General features: G+C 29.5%; 1 protein-coding gene and 1 long non-coding RNA gene across 3 annotated transcripts in view; both read right to left on the bottom strand.

The window, feature by feature from the left end:
- spict (magnesium transporter spict) overlaps positions 1-11,775 on the bottom strand; it is a 112,002-nt gene extending 100,227 nt beyond the window's left edge. The window contains exons 1-2 of one of the 2 annotated variants that reach the window (XM_067263634.1): positions 11,719-11,754; positions 6,222-6,256 (exon numbers count right to left, since the gene is read on the bottom strand). The gene's annotated coding sequence lies outside the window, so the exon portion shown is untranslated. Of the gene's footprint in view, positions 1-6,221; positions 6,257-11,718 lie in introns of both variants that reach the window. The other variant, XM_067263635.1, reaches the window with a different exon arrangement.
- A 5,901-nt stretch (positions 11,776-17,676) lies between these two features.
- LOC136969453 (uncharacterized) lies at positions 17,677-20,117 on the bottom strand. The gene is made up of 3 exons (XR_010879827.1): positions 19,964-20,117; positions 19,781-19,855; positions 17,677-17,856 (listed from the first exon to the last, which is right to left on the bottom strand). It is a non-coding gene; the product is annotated as an uncharacterized lncRNA (long non-coding RNA).
- Between the last annotated feature and the right edge of the window lie 1,710 nt (positions 20,118-21,827).

Genomic DNA, 21,827 nt, shown 5'->3' with positions numbered 1-21,827 from the left:
TTTTATTCCCCCCCCAAAAAAACCACGTTTTAAATGTTTTAAAACATTTGTTTTAAAAAATGTTTTAAATCTGATGCCTATGTTTTAAAACATGTTTTAATAAAGTTTTAAAACATTTTTTTAAAATCATGCCAACCATGCCTATATAACAGGATGTTGGGGAAGAACTGAGGAAGGATCTTGTTCTCCAACTGTCGTACTACTATTTCACAAAGGTTCCCTGATACATGGCTGCCCATGGGGACCCCCTTTTCCTTCAGCGTAGATGACACCATTGAACTGGAAAGCCGAATTATAACAAATTAAGTGGACCATCCCCAGCACGAGGTGGTGTAATGAGTTATTTTCGAAATAGGATGTCCCTGAGAACCCAAAAGGAAGGAGGGAGCTTGATAGAGAGGTAGAGAGACTTAAAGTCAAACACTGTGATGTACTAGGAAGAGGTGACCTCTTTCAATTGCATTATGAGCTCCACTAGGCTAGCAACAGTGTAACAGTAGTCCTCCATGTGGGGAGTGAGAAGGGTGTGCACAACCTTCTCCAGCCTATGGGTAGGCACACTTGCTTTGTCTACCACAAGATGGAGTTTAACATGCATTTGAATTTCAAATTACACAATTACTAGGATCATCTAATCAGTCCTAGATATATAGAATGCATATTACAAAATTCTAATAATTTTTAAGAAGTAGGTTTATGTCATTAAACATTTTTTGAGACTATTATATATCACCATCATTATCCAAACTTAATAGCAACATTAAATCAAACATAAAAAACATAGAATGTTTTTTATGTTTGATTTAATGCTTTTTTATGCATTTTTATGTTTAAGTCAATAAACAATGTTTGATTTTAATGTCATTATTAAATTTGAATCTGATAATGAGATAAAATAAACTTGAAAAACATTTATCAAGTAATAAACTGAATTCTTAAAAATTATTACATTTCTGTCTTTGGAAAATATAAATATAATAGTCTGACTCCTTAAGATATGACACAACTCCCCTTTATCTCCCTATCCTGTCAACCTTTAACCACCAACATTTTGTAGTATCAATGCCCCTTAGAGGCTGTCCATAAATTACATAAAGTATTTTGGGGTAGGTAAGGGTCAAGGATTTCTTACAATTTCTTACTCAGGGGTAGGGGGTAATATATCTCGTCTTACATAATATTCTTATTTTTATTTTTTGAACTCGTTGAGTGGTAGAGTTTTGAATTTGGCTTTAATTGGACGGTTTCTGTTAAGAATGCTCATTGTACTAATGCCATCCATGTGATGTGATAGAATAATAAACGTAAAAATGCAAAAAATAAACTTAGATGATGTTTACCAAAGATTCTTAAGTCATATAAAAGAGCATATCCCGACAAGAAAAGTGATAATGTTCAAAAAGATGCAAATTTTGTATGGACCGAAGCAAAAGCTCAATACAGCACTGATACGAAAGGGTTCAGTACTTTTATACAACATATAAACTATTACAACACTCAAGATAAAAATAGAAAAGTTGGCTTATTGTTGTGTTTTAGTAAGGTACAAGTTGCTTTTTATACTTTTTGGCTTTCTTATCAAGGAAGTGTTATAAACTTGATATATACAGTCAAACCTGTTTTTATGCGGGGGATAGGGACCGCATTAAAAAAAACGCATAAAAAAAATCTCACGAAACTTCACGAATGGCTGTAAATAATAGTTTTCGCAACACAATTAAAAAATATTTTTTTTTTATGCGGTCAACAGGGACCGCATAAAAAAAGTCTCACATAGAAAATAACTCAAAACCGTAGAAATAGAATTTATTGACAACAGATGTCAGCACTTGACTGCATCGTCTGGTCTATCAACTGTTTTACATATTTTTGTCCAGGTGGTGTTTTGTTGACTTAAAAAGTAAATTATTTCATTTTTCGCATATTCATGCAATAATATTACTATAATAAGTGCATTTATGCTATAATAAGTTTATTTAGCTATAATAAGTCAACGTGAGACATGACGAATCGCACGAGACTAGTCGCCAACTATACCGCACAAATTAAAAATTCGCATTAAAAAAATCGCACATAAAAAGAGCGCATAAAAACAGGTTTGACTGTATATAATTATTATTTTTTTATGAAACAGAATCATTACAACCTAGTCAATCAAAAGAACAAGTCTGAAATCGTTGCAAAAATAATAACTAATTTGACAGCACTTGACTGCATCGTCTGGTCTATCAACTGTTTTACATATTTTTGTCCAGGTGGTGTTTTGTTGACTTAAAAAGTAAATTATTTCATTTTTCGCATATTCATGCAATAATATTACTATAATAAGTGCATTTATGCTATAATAAGTTTATTTAGCTATAATAAGTCAACGTGAGACATGACGAATCGCACGAGACTAGTCGCCAACTATACCGCACAAATTAAAAATTCGCATTAAAAAAATCGCACATAAAAAGAGCGCATAAAAACAGGTTTGACTGTATATAATTATTATTTTTTTATGAAACAGAATCATTACAACCTAGTCAATCAAAAGAACAAGTCTGAAATCGTTGCAAAAATAATAACTAATTTGACAGCACTTGACTGCATCGTCTGGTCTATCAACTGTTTTACATATTTTTGTCCAGGTGGTGTTTTGTTGACTTAAAAAGTAAATTATTTCATTTTTCGCATATTCATGCAATAATATTACTATAATAAGTGCATTTATGCTATAATAAGTTTATTTAGCTATAATAAGTCAACGTGAGACATGACGAATCGCACGAGACTAGTCGCCAACTATACTGCACAAATTAAAAATTCGCATTAAAAAAATCGCACATAAAAAGAGCGCATAAAAACAGGTTTGACTGTATATAATTATTATTTTTTTATGAAACAGAATCATTACAACCTAGTCAATCAAAAGAACAAGTCTGAAATCGTTGCAAAAATAATAACTAATTTGACCTGTAACCAAGATGATAATACTGTTCCTACTGTAAAAAGCATTGATGTTGAGTCTACTGTTGAAAATAGTATATCTTTGCCAAAAGCTTATAAAACATGCAAAGCTCCACCTCAAGATGAGGCTGCTGAAAAAGTTACAAGTTTAAAAAATAAATTGAACATTTAGCTTTCAGCTTGAGATGCCAATCTAGGAGGAGACATTTCACTAAATGATATTTAAAAAACAAAAAATGAACTAGGTATAGCCAAACAGAATTTGATTAAAACCAAAAAAATGCCAATTACCAGCAAAAATTCAGAGCTGCTCGAAAAAACAAGCTGAAATTGATATACAAATCTAATGTGGCTGCAGCTTCAATTTTAAAACTTAAAAAAACAAAAAAAAAATGCTGGGAAACCACACATTGAAGAGAAGCAGCTGGTTTTGTTACAAACTATTACAGAAATAGCTTCTTTCGGAGGTGCAACGCACGATCATCGCCGCACAGATGATATAAGAGCTTGTAAAACTCTTGACGAGTTGCATAGGCTACAAAGCTTTTGGAAGAAGGTTTCAATTTATCTAGAAGCACTACATATTTGTGAATTCTTCCAATATGATAGCTATAAAGCTCATCCCGATTGTCGATCTTATACAGCCTTGATACATGCTTTAGAATCTCTAGTTTCTGCTCTTGGACCGAAACAAGTTGCATTTATTTCACATGACGATAAGACATGGGTATCTATCGGTCTAAAAGCAGCACAAAAACAATCACTTATCCTAACGCACATAGAGTACAGAGTAAAGCATCGCAATCACGATTTTATTATATTGGAAAGACACAAACTAATCCCATCAGTTTATGCAGGTATAGTGATTAATAGACTGCAAGGACTGGGAAATCCTAAAGCAGTGAGTTACTCAAGGCCAACTTATATTGCCATAAGAAGTGGAAAACACAACAAATAGACTGCTGCTAGCCATGCCGCAGATTTTGAGTGCCTATTGGAGTTGAAGGAATTTGACAGTATAATGAAAATTAATGATCAAATAAAGCCAGTAGATGCTGAATGGATGTCTGAAGATGTTGAGAGTACAGAATCTCTTGAATTAAAAAACAATAAAGTTTCTGAATCAGACTCCTTGCCTGTGATCGGATCACTTGAAAATTGGCTGAAAAATCCATGGACAAGTTAACATTGAAATTAATATAAAAATGAATATTATGACGTTGATTAATGATAATAATAATAAAAAGATTGTTAATAATTAAAAAATAAAGTTCTTAAAATAAATTGTTCATTCAAATTCATTAAATTTTTATATTTTTAAATTTGTTCACAAAGTCTTTTATAAATAATAGTACATATTAATTAACTAATTAATCTATATATATAATCGAAACAAGTTGATGATGATAATAATAATAATAATAATAATAATCAGCGCAGAGCCCAAACGGTTAGGAGTTGAAAGTTGAAATTTGATACACAGTTAGGGTATGTCACGAGAACGCACACTAAGAAGGGATTTTTTGAAATTCCTTCTCTCGGGGGAGAAGGACAGGATTAAGACTTAACCCTTCCATTAACAATGGAAGTATTACGTAGCAATGGAATTGTTAAGAGAAAGTGACGGGCAAGACACAAATGCAGTTTTTTTCATTTTTGCAGGAAATTGAACATATTTTTAGACCCATCTAAAAATTCTCTAATTAGTCTAGAAACAGGGGAATCCAATTCTTGCATTCTGTGAAAACAGGTAAGGTTGACTATAACATAACAATCTTAATCTTCACTATCGTTACTTTTGCCTGAGCAATGCCGGGCCTACCTGCTAGTAATTATATATTTTGATGGACCTAAGCTTTTTAGGGTTTCATAAAAAAAATTTTTTTTTGTTAAAATCTTTCTATAAAATCATGCCTAAATATTATGTAAGGTAGGGAAGGGGAGGGGAGATCAAAGAAAATATGGTTTCTTACACAGGTGAGTGGGGGTGTAGAATGACCAAAATCGCCCTTACGTAATTTATGGATAGCCCCTTATACACAAACTACCATGCCAAATTTTGTTTCTTAACCTTCAACATATCCTGAGATATTAAATGAAACGGATGCCAACACAAATTTTTTTTCCGTTTTTTGACATTTTTGGTTTCAGGAGTCTCAAACATGGAGATTTGCAAAAACCTGGAGAGTCAAATCTGACACAATTCCAATACTTTTCCTTATTATGCATGCATTTGTTGGATTAAAGATTGTTGATTACTATATACAAATATAAACATCAAACCTGAATGTTTATATTTGTTAGTAATGTATACCTGATAGTTATATATTAAAGCCAAAGAATCAGACAAAGGTATGGCAACATAACTGCATGGTAAGCAGAAGTTGTAAGTTCAAGTCCCACTTCAGGCAGATTTGTTTCTTCCAGAACCTTCTAAATTAATTAATAAAATATTAATTTAATCACAATTATTAAATTTAGCAAAAGATGGCATCTAACACCTGTCTCTAGTTCCAAATTACTTAGCATTTAATTAATAACAGTATTAGTAATATAACCTGATATAATGTGGCAATCTAAAAGCCAACCAATGCCATATGTCTTCGAGCTAGAGAATGGCTATAATACTAATAAATTATGAAACAATTTGGTACTAGAGTCAGGTGTTAGGTACCATCTCTTAATAAATTAAATAATTTAGAACTACTGGAAGAAAAGAATAGGCCCAGAACAGGACTCAAACCCGCAACTCCTGTCTACCGTGCAGATGCATTGCCAATTACGCTACCTGGACCTCCAGTCCAATCTCATCTTCCATTATATATAACATTATGTTATATATGCTTTGTTGGATATGCAATGGCTGGTTGAATGCTTCAGGAGTGTGTTTATAGGACATAGATGCTTGATGCGTCCCGAGCCAGCACTGTAATAACTGACGATGGTTATAACATTCATTCTTTTCTTCCAGTAGTTTAAATTATTTAATTAAAAATTATAATTATTAAATTTATTAAGAGATGGCACCTAATGCCTCCCTCTAGTACAAAATTGTTTCATAATTTATTAGTATTATAGCCGTTATCTAGCCCGATGACATACAGTATTGGTTGGCTTGTAGTTTTATAATGTATTGGGTTTCAGTGTTGTTGTTTGTTTTTAATGTGGCAATCAGTTGGCTTTAATATATTGTTAATTACTATATTTGAAACATTAAATTTTTAGTTTTATGCAATTCTACTATATAAAAAGTTTATTGCTTTTTCTACTTCTTTTATTTAACATTCCATTCAAAGGAAAGTAACTGAAAAGTACAAAAGAAAAATAATACACTAATTGCAAAATGTATATTTTATTTCATTATAAACTTTTATGTTATTTCACCTATAACGTTTAAGGACTATATTATCTAATTTTTCCAATTTTTAAGAAAAAATATAAACATAAATAATCTTTTTATTTTTATTAATATTTTAGTATATAAAATTCTCTCAATTCAATTGGACAATGTTTGAAAGGGAAAAAAACATACCACAGCCTCAAATCAGTGCAGAAACACAATTTAAAAGTTCTACAAATGAAATAAACAACCCCTTTAACGATCCAGCAATAAAGATTTGTATTCTATTTTATACATTCTTTTTGTTTGAGTTCGTTTAACTGAAGATGGCTATTTAAAATAATCGAAAACATTATCGCATTAAATCTTTACTGCTGGATCGTTAAAGGTGTTGTTTATTTTATTATTTAGTTCCAGTAAGAATTTTGTTCATTTATTTGTTCTACAAATGTTTTCTACCTGACAAAGATCTTAAGAGTGAAACAAAAACGTTTATAGAACTTTTAAATTGTGTTTCTGCACTGATTTGAGGGTGTGGTGTATGTTCATGCTTTCATTCTAGCATATTCTGATATTGTAGAATTTCATTCTATGCTTACTCTTACTCATTTATTCAGAGAATTCTGTCACTTTTCTTGTTTTTATAACTTTTGTAATCTATTTTTTTAGATCTAATGTATAAATTTTAAAATTCACATTTTTATTTTACATTAAAAGCCATTAAATTTTTATATTATATATTGAAGTTTCTATAGTATAGGAATTTAACTATAAAGGTGCAACCCAAAAGAAACCAGACTGAACTTTTTAAATAATAAAAACAAAAATTATGATAGAAATTTTAATTGCCTTCTAAGAGTTTGGACATACCTTTTTTTTCAGTGTAATTTTCAGTTTAAAAATGCATGTTTAAAGGCACTTGAAGTTAAGCCTCTTAAAATGGCTGTCACATTTTGTTTTATACTGTATCTTCAATACTGTCAAAGTAAATTATTTTTTACTTGCATTGTAAGTTTTGGACAAAATGAAAATTTAGAATTACAAATATGGAGAATAAGTAGAAAGAAAGGGGAGGAAACACTCACCAGAACTCAATATTTATGATCTTGCATGATGAATTTGCATTTATAAGTGATAAAAAAACTTTGTACCATTTTTTATTAATAGTTTAATTTACTGGAATAAATCATGATTAATGAGTCCTTTAGAATCAAAGAAGCAATCAACTTTACTTTGATTTTTAATTTCACTGTTTGTGTCCTCTTTTTTCTTGATAAATTTTGCACTTTGCCTTTGTTTCCAGATCATATTGTAGGCACCATATTTCACCTTATTACAATTTCATTAATAAATTTATCATAATTTTATAATAGATCTCATCAAATCACTAACTGTTGATTGTTTTGATTAGATACAGATTCAAGGGGAAAAAATGTATTAAAACAGCTTTATCTTTTGTAATTCTTCCACAAGTAACAAAATAAACAAAAAATTAACAATTTGGCATCAGATGTGTGTTCAAAATTTTGGTAATTCCTCCATAACAATGTGTTACCAACTTTTAAATATTCCTGTTAATTTTATAAAAAGTAAACAAATAGTTGTCTATCATTTTTCAGCAATTGTTTCACATTACTCATATTTTTATTTATTGAAAGTTGAAGGTATGACAGGTTTCTTGTCTCTTCAACACTTTCATGACCTTTCTTTAATCATGAAAACCATTCAAAACCTTGTATTATTGATAAGATATTGTCCCCATAAACTTGTCTTAGCAGTTGAAAACTTTCAGTAGCCATTTTTCCCTACTTTAATACAATATTTAATGTTACATCATTGTTCCATTACTATAAACAATTACCTTCTTATGATGAAGATCACAACTAGTGTCATTTTAAGATCTGATTACCCACCAAAAGTTTTTGCAGGAAAATTTTTTCTTTCTTTTCAAGTTTATACAGTCAAACCTTGTTTTTGAACATGATTCATCCTAAAAAGTTGTTCTAAAATTGAAAAATTTTTGCATAAGAAACAATACAAAATGGATTAATCTGTTCCTGATCTTCAAAATAAAGCCTTTTTTTACCTTTTTAGTTGTATTCATTACCTTTCTAAAAGATGTTCATTAAAAGTTCTTGCATTTAATTTATACTGTTAAATATAATGCTAATCACCAATTGCATACTAATGGGAAATGATGATAAAATTATATTTAATAATTTTGTTATTTAATTCGATTTAAACACCATAAATTCCTGGATGCCATTTATATTTTAAACATGAATTCCTGGATGCCATTTATATTTTAAACATGAATTCCTGGATGCCATTTATATTATGTGAATGTCAATTAACATGGATTTTATTTTATTTGATATATATTTAACTGTGGTGTGTAATGAAAAATGGAATTAGTAACTTTCCTACATGTGCACTGAAATCTAATTTAAATGGGATCATCATCAATGATTCCTGTCGTAACATCTAATTAATCGAGGCAAACTTGGCACCACTAACTTTTGAATCAGTAGTTCCTGTTATTGATGGTCAAACTGTTGATTTTCTTTAGCATAGGAAGTATAGGGAGTTGACCACATGTCTCTCTCTAATCTGTGTCTGGCTCTTGCCAAGTAGCTTGTTCAACAACCAACTTATCATTTGGCAATTAAGAGTTTGAAATTGTTTGTGAACCAATTTGTTCAAAAAGTGGGTTGTTTGAAAACAGAGGTTTGACTGTATTTCAATCTTTTAAACCATAGAGGTGAAATAAATTCAATGCTGACATTTTTATTTTTAAATTCAGTCTGAATTTCTTTTGGGTTGCATCTTGTATTATGATTTTACAAGATATCATTCTTCTAATAATACTCTGAAATTATCACTCTATTTAAAAGTTAGCAAATTAATTTCAATTGAAAATGATTGATTCTTAATATTTACTAAATAAAGTTAAAATGTAAATTCTGTACAGTTCTACAGTAAAATTCTTTAAAAGAAATCTAAAAAACTATTGTTCACAATATTGAAAGACACCTTTGGTCAATCTTCAATGATATCAACAAAGATATAAGAATGATTGTTAATTATTAAAATCTGGAAGAACCAAGTACTGTACATAATAAACATAAATAGATATACATTAATTCAAACTCAGATAGTACAATTATGAACTAATGGAATTTTGAACTATTTGTTCCAGTTGGGGATATAAAGATTTACATTTTAATGAATTTGGTTAGTTCAAAATACAGTTACTTTGGAAGTCAAAGTGAAAATTCTGTCCAAACTGTGTGTGTTAACTCATTCATTCAGATCGAAGTGCCTCCATGCTATAAGAGAACAATAGACCAAGAACAATTCTAATCTGGTCAATATGATTTTCTTTTACAGTAACACATTTTCAGGTGTCACCTTACATGTTGACTAACCTTTTTTCTCTTATTTCATAAAATATGGTTGGGTTCCAGGATTGCAAAATTAGGCTACAAGTAGCAAACAGATATTTACAGGGTTCTAGGCTATTACATTTCAACAACTTACTACTTTTTGGACCACTTTAAAAATAATTTGGGCTACATTCCAAGAAATTCTTCATTACTTTTTATAAAACCTATCTGACAACTTGTGTTTTTTTTTCACCAGACACGTTATTTACCTGCACTTTATTATGATGACAAAAATAGCAATCTGTGTAAGTAGTCTTATTCCATTTGCTAAATAAATTACATCAGTTATATGGCATTTGGCATATTATACAAAAATATACAAATCTCAAATAATTTGAAATTATGATTATTTCATCCCTCGTATTACAAACTAATGAGGATATCCTGTATATTTGTTGTTCTTTTAAAGTGAAATATAATAAATAGTAATCCAGTATATGTTAAATCAAACCATTACCAGACTTTTTCATCAGACCAAATTTTTATTAAATAAAACCTAGTGATTTGAATATTGTTTTGTTGAAATGTTAATCCCAAATCAGATGTTACTATAACACAGAGGTTTCCAATTTATTTTTATTGCAGACCCCTTTCACCTTAGTAAAAAATGTTGAAACCCTGACAATTTCAATGATTATAGATAAAACAGCAAATAGAAACACCAAAACAATTTATTGAAAATACAAAAAAAAAAAAAGATTAATAATAGAAGGCAAATATTATTACTTAATTCAAACTGGTCATTAATGTGAAGGGTTAAACTTCTTTTGTTTCAATATTTTAAACAGTGCTGGATTTGCACCTTTGTATTTGCCTTTTCGGTCTCCTTGTCACTAGAAACATTGAAAGTACAGTACTTGCTACATTTTTTTTCAAAACTACTCTCTTTGTCAAACTCCATGATTTTTTTTAATTTGGGTATGAACAATACTAATAGCACTATAAATTTATATGATTCCCACTATATTTGTAAATAAAAAATATGTAAAATATCACAATACAATTGCAGTGCAAAATTCTAATCATCTTTGACCGATACATCCACTTGCATGCTATACCATTGCACTACAACACACTACAGATAATATGACATTAATTATTAATTATGATACTAGTGATATGACACGAGTGTCCCATCACTAGTATTGTAGTAAGTATTGTACAGTACCATCAGAAATTTGACTGGCCACATCTGCATTAGATACAATAGGCTTGCATAGTAGATATTGACAAATTAAAGCATATTTAACAATTTATTATTATTATTTATACGTTGGATACTTTTTAAGGTTAAGGCAAAAAGTTCAAATTTAAGCTTTAATTAAAAAAAGAAATATAAGTTTTCAGTCAAAGGAGTCATATTGCATACTCAAAAACCAAGATACAGAATTTGTAATCTGCAACTGTCAGTATATCTTAGTTCTCTACAGGATTTTATTCTTCAATACCCATTTAAAACTTACCTTTAATAGTGAATGGATTATAGAATATAGATTAGGCGATAACCATCGTATCTTAATAAGATAGAAGAGAATCAACTATTTTAACAATAATAAGTCAACAAACCTTGATAATACTTGTCATTTAGATTTAATATTAAAGATGTAATTAATGAATTAGACTTTAAAACGATATTTCGGAAATAATAGATTAAAATTCCGGAGATATAGCCAAGTCTTATCAACTGTGACAACTTTATATGCATAGCGCGAGATATTTCAATTAGACAAATTTCATTTTTCCATACTAAAAAACAATTAACAATAATAATACAGTCATGATTATATTGAAAAATCGAATCAAAGTTTTCACGCTTAATAAAAACATTTTCAAAATATCAAAACTATTGACTTTCATTTTGAGAAACAAATTTATACATTTTCATAATTTATTCCTTAATTTTGTTGCATTTCCTCTAAAAAGTCATTCAATTAATATTTTCACTTAGAATTAATATAAAATAAATATACTTGAACACACCTCCAATCTTCGTTTTAAACTTTCCCATTCAATACGATGATTAGCTCTACCTGGTATCCAAAATTGTCAAAACAATGAAAATAAATACATTAGTTTTATTATACCGTATTTATTATTATTACTGATTTTCAATTTAAAATTAAATAAAAATAAATAAGATAATAATAATTAATTTATTATAATTTTAATTCGGTTACCGACATAGGGGCCATCTATTTATTACGTGTACAGTTTTTGAATCACTTTTAATTCCTTTCCTCCCTGTTGTGTACAATAATGTACTTTTGGCACCCTTTCTTGGACCCAATCCAGATCTTTCAGAGTAGCGCAACGAGCTAGAATGTACTACTCGTATATAGAGTGGCTGTAGCGACGCCATGTTTAAAGAAAATTGAATACACGTCTGCCATTTTCCTTTTAGTCAAGGGTTTGCCATTTGTGTTGTGTAAAGTGAATAACTAGATATTCCTTTTTTTAACCCTTTATTTAAACGTTTCCAAACAAGACAAAATATTCTGTAGCGATAAGTTAAATGCATTTTTAAACATTCTTAATTTTACTTTCCCGGATGTTATGTATACATAATAGAGGAAAGCATTGGAATCGTGTTAAATTCCCTCTCAGAGTTTTTTGCAAATCTCCACGTTTTCAGACCTCCTAAATTTACTCAAAAAAGAAAAAAAATGGAAAAAATATTCCGTGTATGTGTTGGCATCTATAAGAAACGAAATTTGGCATGATAGCTTGTGTATAAGGAGCAAAGATGTCATTAAATTTTGGTGATTAAAGGCTAAAAGGGTGAGGAGATAGAGGGGTGTCATGTGTTATATCTGGAGAGAAGTCGGACTTAATCGATTGGATGTTATTTGTTTATTCGTTATTAACATTTACAATATATATATATATATATATATATAATTCGCCACTACTAAAAAGCTTTTTGCCATTCGATAATAATTAAAAATATAAAGTTATAAGTAAAGGTTGCTTCTTCCAATAATGAGACTAGTGATTTATCACATCTTTCTTAATTATCCGCAGCTAACAGAAACCGAGATTAAAATAGTTTACTATATTTCGCCTATTTAACAATGCATTTCGGATTGGTAATTTTTTAATCCTCTTCAGGCTCACGGCTTTAGTGTCTAAGGTTGTTGTCTACAACATAACGAACAAAAGATTAGTTCATTTTAATATACTTTGACTATCCGCAATGATGCATATAGTGAACAATTTGTACAGTACACATCCGATTGGTGCAGTTTCTACATATTAGTATCTTTCACTTACTAGCATGTTTTCTTTGTCTATTTTTGATGGATAAATGAAACGCTTCTTTCGTTTCCCACAATTATTAGCTCGTTAATTCGCATTTTTCACCGGATGCTCGCCCTCTGGTGTTTAAAAACAAAACTATTCTATCTGGGTCGTTTGATTAATTCTTGTGTATTATCAGTAGTAAATATGAATAACAATAGGAAAAGCAAAGCTTTCTGTTGCGTTCCAAATTGCAATTTCAAAGATTTACGGGAGCCTAATATAAGTTTTCGTCTATTCCCACACGAAAAACAGATGATTATTCGGAAATCGGTCGGATATATTTATGAGCTTCTCCGAATTGTGAAAGAGTGAATTACACTTAAGAATTGGCAGTTTCCCGATTGTCCAACTTTACACGAACAAGTTATGCTGTCAATTTTAAAAGATATTTTCTTAAAGTTAAAATGCCAGTTATTTTGTATGAGACAGAGTCGGATTTAAGCATTTCGAAGCCTCAAGCTGAATGTAAGTCCCCTTACCAACCCTTCACAATTTTAGAAGTCAATCATAAAAAGAAAAAAATTAAATCGGACTATCTCTCTGATTCAATACGGTTATTGGAAGAAAAAGATACGAGGTTTCACTAGTCTTCTGTTTTATAACTGAATTTAATTAAATTTTTATACCCATTCCTTTAAAAATCTTTTTTAAAATTGGTTTTATCATTATTTTAAAAAAAGACCTTACGTTAATTCTTAAAAAAAATTAACGAAATACTACACAAAATAAAAAGTAAAGTATGTTTTGTTGGTTTGCAAAAAAATGTTTATTACAAAATTCGACTTTAATTTTTTTTTGTTTGTACAAATGTTTGAGGCTCCTTGAAAGTCGAAGCCTAAGCAACAATTTACATAGCTTTTTACTTGTAAATCTGGCCCTGATAGGACAATGTCAAAGCTGATGTTTTTAACACAAAGGGCACAAATATGTATAGAACGATCTCGCTCACTTGTTTCGATACCACATAATGACGTATCCCGCTAGCAATAATTGTTCTGCTACTATAAAATTTCTCGATAAACAGCTACGAGCAGCATATATCATTATATCGGGCAGTAATATATGATTAATTTTACATTTACTAGTTACAAGCGACCCAGATAAAGTAGCCATTTTGTAAAAATTCAGCACCCTCTATAGTTCATGAAAAACGCGAATACCTCTTAGAAGGATCTTAACTTCAACAATGTGGTTCACAACGTGACAAAGGTCAAAATGTAGTTTCTCATTGCAAATATTTTCACAAGTTGAAATCAAAATTTTCTCAAACTATAATTATTAAAATAAAAACACAAGAATGGTACTTATATTCTTCAAAAGAAAAAACACTGCTCGAAAAAAAATTAATAACGTACTGAGTAGTGTTACCACTCGTCCGGTTTTCACCCAGACAGTCCGGGTGAACTATTAATTTTGTCCAGGAATTTCGTAGAAACTGTGAAATTACGATGAAACAAAGTTCTTGCAAATATTGTTATAAATTTACACCATTTGAACAACGAAAGACCTCCCACTCACTGAAACTCATCTGCCATTCCGCCATGTTACTCTGTTTATGCTGACGTATGACTTTAGAACCAGCATGCACGTTATTCTTTGCATTGTAAAATGACATTGCGCATGCGTCAGAAACTTCCGTTCGAACAAACCTGACCTGACCCGGACGTCAGTTAAGGTTTGTTCGAACGGAATATTAGTATACAGTTCGAATACTAGTACTGAGTATGGTACGGATTAGAATGACCAGAGTACACTATAAATAATTATATGACTAAGAGTAAAACCCTTCAAGACCTGGCTCGTACTTAGATTGTTATATCGAGGGTTAAGTACTACATTTACCTTACCAGTTTAAACTCTGATCTTACCTTTATAATAATTAAACAAAATCTAGAAAATAGCTAAATTCGAGATGAAACAATCTAGATTTATATTATTTATCTAATTGCCTAAATCTCAAATCTAGAGACATATAAAACAATTTAGATATAAATGAGAAAAATAGATTCTAAGTGACAATCCTGTCCAACACGTGGTATAGACTTCCATGTTTTGACTTCAAGTAAAATGGCGATCGATAGTACCCGTCTTGTCACCAAGAGCGCTGTATCTAAGTTCACAGCCAAAGGCGATCCGGCTAGAACCTCCATATAAACCAACGAAGAAAGAAAGAAAGTTCACAGCCACTCTATATGTTGTATATTCTAGTTCGTTGGTTCAAAGGGTCATCATAAAATCGAAATTTTTATTCATCTTCATACGAGATGATCATCATAAAACACGAAAATATTAGATTTTTCATATACATTTACGTTAAAATTAAAGTATTTGCAAGGAATGATCAGCAAAAATCACGAAATTCGGTGAAAAATTCAAACTTTTAACATTAAACTAACAACACAACAATAAAACTCTGACAATTTGTTGCAAGTGATTGGATTTTCAGTTTGTGCGATTAAAAGTGGTTGATTTCAGGTGGTTTTTTTTTTTTTTTTTTTTTTTTACTTTTCCGGCTGTTATATATACATTACAAGGGCAAGTAATGAAACCGTATCCAGTTTTACCCTCCGAGTTTTTGCAAATCTCCGCGTTCTGAGATCTCCCGAACATAAAAAAATAATAATAAATCCAGCAACGAGTTGCGTAACTTTCTCGGCTGTTATGAGCTTTTATTTAAAAAACAACTTTTATATTACTCAGCACGATAAATAAAATGTGTGGCGCCATCTGTTAACAGATTTTGTTCTAAAAACTTTCTACATTTTTAATTACTATAAAATGGCAAAAATTTTGAGGATAGGGATGAGTTTTATAAAAAAGTATAAATGTTACTAATGAATAAAATCTTCATTTCTTTCATCTCGAGATATGACACACGACCCTTCTCTATCTCCCCGCTCTCAGGACCTTTCACCACCAAAATTTAATAGCATCACTGCCCTCTTATACAAGCCACTATACCAAATTTTATGTAAAAGATCAAGGGGATGGAGAGATAGGGATGGTCACGTGATATATCACGAGAGTACCGGTGCTTAGAATTTAACTAGAGTCAGTTCTGAATATAATGAAAATAAATTATAGCAGTCTGCGTTAAGTAATCTTTCAGAAATTTGTAGGATTCAACAAATCCATTAATAAAATACTGTAAATTCTTTGCTTATAACAACATTCGTTGTTTTATGGTAATCGTTTTTTAAGTTTATCAGGAAATAACTTTTTCATATAGTGAATAAATTATTTTAAAGATAGATTTTATTTATTCATTTATTTTTCTAGTTTTGACTCTTTCTTCACTAAAGAGAGCCTTTTAATTATACCTATCATCAGTTTGGCCAGGCCCACAATGGGAGCGTCCCTGTGGCGCAAACTAAACTAAAAATATAGTATTAATAGTTTTTATAATATACAGTATAATGCATAAACATTTGTTTCACTAATATTAATCTTGGACACATTTTAAGAAATGCATTAATTACATATCAGAAGATTTTAACAAATTACTGTTAAAATACAGTGAGAATAGTGAGACACAAGTCAATAAAGAATTCCATTATGTTGCTGTTTTCGTAAATCGAACGTCATTGCAGCGATATTTTTCTGAAAAATTTTTAAAATGATTTAATTCTATGAAGTACTCTAACGTAGAAACTAAAAATGCCAGTATTCTATTTTAACTAAAAACGTTCAAAAAATAAAAAAATAAGAATAAAACATGTAATCTAATTTTACTTCTATAACTTAACACTAGAATCTATCGTTCTGTCTGGCGGCACTGATAATAGCATCAATTTTACGCGTTAACAAAGAATATAATCCTTTTTTTTTCAGGGTGCCACTGTAAAACGCTACAAGGCAAATGTCACTAATTCAAAAGTAGCTACTGAATAGCCTTTTTTTTAAAATTAAAATTTAGCTACAAGTAGAAGTACTATCGGTACGTAGTTAATACGTATATGAATTTGCACATAACTTATAACATCTTTACGAAAATTCCGTTATTTAGACTAGCATCATCGCTAAGCCCTAAAACTCGCCATTTTCGGTAACTCGTCACCTCCTCAGTCCACATTAAGTCGCTTTTGTAATATAGTAAATCGTAATTCCCATATGTACGCTAATTTCAATAACGTAAACAACTCCACAGAAAATATAAGTTAGATTCAGATAAAAATAAAATTTTAATTTCGTGTTTTTTACTAAGTAAATAGCAACTTTTTAACTACATTAACATTTTTCTAGTTTACAGATATTTTTGTTAGAAGTTAGATTTAATTATCATATATTTTAATATTTAAATGAAGTTAATTCTTCCTTAAATTAATTTATAGACTGTGGAAATAATTAAAATTTATTGTTTTAAGGTATCATTCTCTGTCTTCCAAATACTAAAATAATCTTTCTTTTTATGTATCATACATTCGTCTCTGGACGAGATACAAATTCTTTAATCACAATTAAAGAATTCTGTAGTTAAATATTAAGCTATTTTTATATTTAGTTATATGGTTTGTTTTATTATAAATCTTAAATATCAAAGGAATGTACCTGTACAATGTTCGTAACTCCGATATTTGATTCGTGTTAGTGTATATAGATATGAGTATAATTAAAATTTTAAAATCATTAATAAAAAAATACATTTTTTAACAAATATTTATTTCTTTTTCCCTGTCATTTATATTCATCAGTTGTAAATCTACAAATTAAAAATTTTCCAGAACCGACTAACTATATATAATTTTATATATTGTTTCTGATTCAAAATATTTTATCACTTTTTGCACGTGCATGGATTATTTCCGCAATTGCCTCCATCTGAAATTAAAAAAAAAATTTTAAATACAATTAAATAGGTATAATAATAAACAAAAAATTACAAATTTTAAAAATTTAATATTTTTCTATGTCGCATCTTTGGCAAACATTTCAACTTTTTGGTTAAATTGTGATGAAAGTTACAAAGTACAAGAATCTTCTTATATAAACAAAGGTCTAGACGTCACCTGGAATGTCACTAGGTGAGTGTCATGATACTCTCACCAACAAATATAAAACAAAGTTTTATAATTATTCAAGTTATGTCTTTCTCTTTTGAGGAAGCAAATTGAAATTTTTTAAAATATGTTCTATTTAATTAGTTAATGATAATAGAGTAAAACTTTTAAATATTTTCATTTTAAGAATACTGAAAAGCAATTCAGAAAAAATAACGAACAAAAGGTAGTAAAATTTATCCGACTTGAAGCGGTTTTCCACATTACTTCTGGAATGATGTACTGATTGCTTGTAAAGCATGGAATTTGACATGATTCCACCATAAACATGAAGTTCTCTCGCGAAGAAAACTCAAGGAAGAAAACAAACTCTCCTAGGTGAAAACTATTCTGCATTTGAATTTGTTCTAGTAATAATAATACAGTAATTATAAGAATAATATATTTTTTTAAAAAATTAAAAAAACACTTTTATCTATTATGTATTTCGAGATTGGAAGTTTGTGACCTTCATGACCCCCACTATATACAAGTACTGTACATCGTTACAATGTACAATTTACACACACACATACACATTATTGTATTAAAGGCTACGTTTAGTTATGTTTATCGAGTTTCGAGGTAAGGTGACCCCTAAAACATCATAAAAATGCATTATCATTGGACTTAGGTGTGTCCTGAAAGTTTCAGCCTTCTATCTATGAATTTTAAGTTGCAAGATTTGAAGCCATGATACAAAGCAAGCTAAATAAAACCGTTTATTAATAAAATAAGCTTAAATGATAATCTGTTAAGCCTCACATTCATCAACAGTATGACAGGTAACATCTACCAGTAATGAACGAAATTTAATTCAGGGATACATTCTATGATATGTTAATGAATTTCGAAAAAAAAACATTCAAATTCTAAATTCTGAAATATATTTTTCAAATGAATTAAATTTAATTGAAATCTTTATTTATATATCTACATGTCAAAATAAACTGTTTACACACATATATGTGTAACTTATATAATCTAGAAATTATTATTATAAGATACATTAAAGAAATGACAGATAAAAGGTTCATAAAATTTCATAGTAGGAGAGAGCCAGAGTCGTACTTAACAGTGGCGTAGCGAACATAACTGGCGCCCGGGGCACGACACTTTATTGGTACCCCCCTCCAGAAACACATATAGTTTGTCTTGGAAACCATATGTGCGCCCCTCTGCGAGTGGACCCGGTGCATGATAGACCCCCTTGCACCCTCCTCCCTACGCCACTAGTACTTAAGCGCACGAGATAACAGCGTGTGGAGTCCTAGCAGATATGGAAGCACCAAAAAAAGTTAATTTTGACAAAAACGAAAGAAACTCACAAATTTTACTATGTAAATATTACAATAATAAATATCAGGATCGTGCAGAAGCAGAGCCATAGCAATGCATTGGCAACGGGGCAAGTGTAATGGGCGCATGTGAGAAGCGCTTGGTGCTCCTCGCGCCTCACAAACATTTAGGGGCCATGAACTAAACAACTACGGTTCTGTGTAGAAGTTTAAATATATAAATTTAGGATTATAAAAGAATTTTAAGTTACTGTACTTACTGCATATAATGTAGAATTTTGGTCATCATTATGTCTTAAAATTATTAAATTAATTAATTTCAAAAAATAAATTTACATTTTGCACAAGTAATTTACATCAATATATTAGCAAAATTTCTAAAGCATTTAAATAAAGACAAACGCTTACTTGGACATTTATTTCCACTGCAACACTTGCAACTGCCGCCACTGCAGTTACAGCTTCCTCCACACTTGCACTGACCTAGCCAACAGAAGACAAAAGATGTAAAATAAATTAAACTCCTAAAATAAAATAATTATTTAAAACATTTAATTTTTAATAATAATAATAATAATAAAAAATACTTACTTCCACACGGGCAAGGCATTTTACTTCCAGATGTGTCCCGTCGCAAAGGTCAAAGTTTCTACTTATAAGACCAGCGTTAAAGAGTATCGTGTGCAAACTACATCCTCATTGAAAGTCTCTCCGCCAATTACAAATGGAAGCAAAATTCTACGAAACTATCACAGAGAGGATATTTCGCAACATAATAATTTTCGTGCTACAACTCACGTAGGTTTGCTATCTATTTTATTCATTGTTTATATATCGAAAACGCTATCCACCGTACAAAAAGTACGTAAAATATTATAATTAATTTCATAAATTTGGAAAAATTCGTTTCTAATATTATAAAAGTGTTACTTAATAGTATAAACATTCATAAATAACTATGGAATTCTATTAGTCATTGTGATTAGAATCAAAATATGTGGCCTGATTGTCTTGACGTATTGCATAAACGTTTATCTAAGAAAAATAAAATGAATCAACTAAACCGTGACTCGTTATTTATAAAATATTATAAACAATGTTTAAAACTAAATTGAACAAGGGGAAAAAAACAATTAATTTATCAAATAGTAGACCTATAATTTAAAGACAATTATCGTATGATAAATTTATATAAAATGCCCTTGAAATTTTGTTGCAAATGTAGTTAACAATTAAGTGGATAATATTTTCCTACATTGAATTTTTTTATAATTTAAAAGCTTGCCACGAGACAGATAAGTTACTTCATTCTTATACAATAAGGATGTTTAAGTGTACAAAAAACTTTAAAAATAATATTTTTAGTTCTACAGGAAATATTCATTCAAAACAATGAATAATCGTTTTTGGATCGGTTTCTCAATAAGTAAATGCTTCAATGGTTGTTCTCTGCTAATTATTTTCTTCCTTATCATTAAAATTATAAATAAATAGATTAAAAGTCCACTAAAAGAAAATTTAAATATCACATTTTTATTAATTTCCTTATCTGAAACATAAATGAAAATTAAATATATTTATTACAAGTTTACATTTATTTATTTCGATTTATATACACGATTTATATACACATGTATTTTCGACTTGTTTATTATAGTCATTATATTTATTTTTTGAAACAATAGAGCAGTAGATAATATTATGAAATTAGTAATGTAAATTGATAATAAATAGAAATAATATATTGTGGAAAATAATTAAATTTGCAAGAGAAATATAGAAGTTTTAACTTTTAAAATATCCGTCTATCTGTCTTAGAGGTCTTATATCTGTCATAGAAAACGATAAATCTTTCATCGAAATTCATTGATTGTTCCACGCGTCATTCAAACTGTCCTTGAACGTTATTGAATTAATTTTAATTGTGTTTTACTTTTTATTTTATTTTTTTAAAATAAACAATACGTGCAAAATTAATTAATATTTACTGTTTAAAGTAATGATTACAACTTAATTAAAAATCCAAAATAATTTTTAAAAAAAAACTGATTATTTTAAATTCCGCTACACTCATAAATAAACTAAAAAAAATTATTTTTCACTATTTTACTTCGCATTTATAGTAAAATAGTGGAAAATGCATTTATTGCGAAGTAAAATGCATTTTTGAAATACTTCCGATACTATAAATCTGTCGATATCGCTACAAAATATTTACTTTTAATTTATTAGAATAAATGACTCAATCATTAAATAAGAATAAAAAGATTAATTGCATTTATTTTTTAATTAATTAACAACGAAAATATCGTCGTAGAGTGTCGAGTCCAAACGTAAAGATTATTTAAGTATTTTCTAGCTTTTCTATTTACCGTAATAAGAAATCGAAGTCAGATTCGCACATAAAATAAAACAAGTTACGGCTTAGAATTTCACGTTTTTAAAATTAACTTAT

This window comes from Centruroides vittatus, unplaced genomic scaffold (genome assembly GCF_030686945.1).
Source record: "Centruroides vittatus isolate TY-2023 unplaced genomic scaffold, ASM3068694v2 contig_1788, whole genome shotgun sequence".
Taxonomy (NCBI): Eukaryota; Metazoa; Arthropoda; class Arachnida; order Scorpiones; family Buthidae; genus Centruroides; species Centruroides vittatus.
This window is presented reverse-complemented; position numbering and strand designations above follow the sequence as displayed.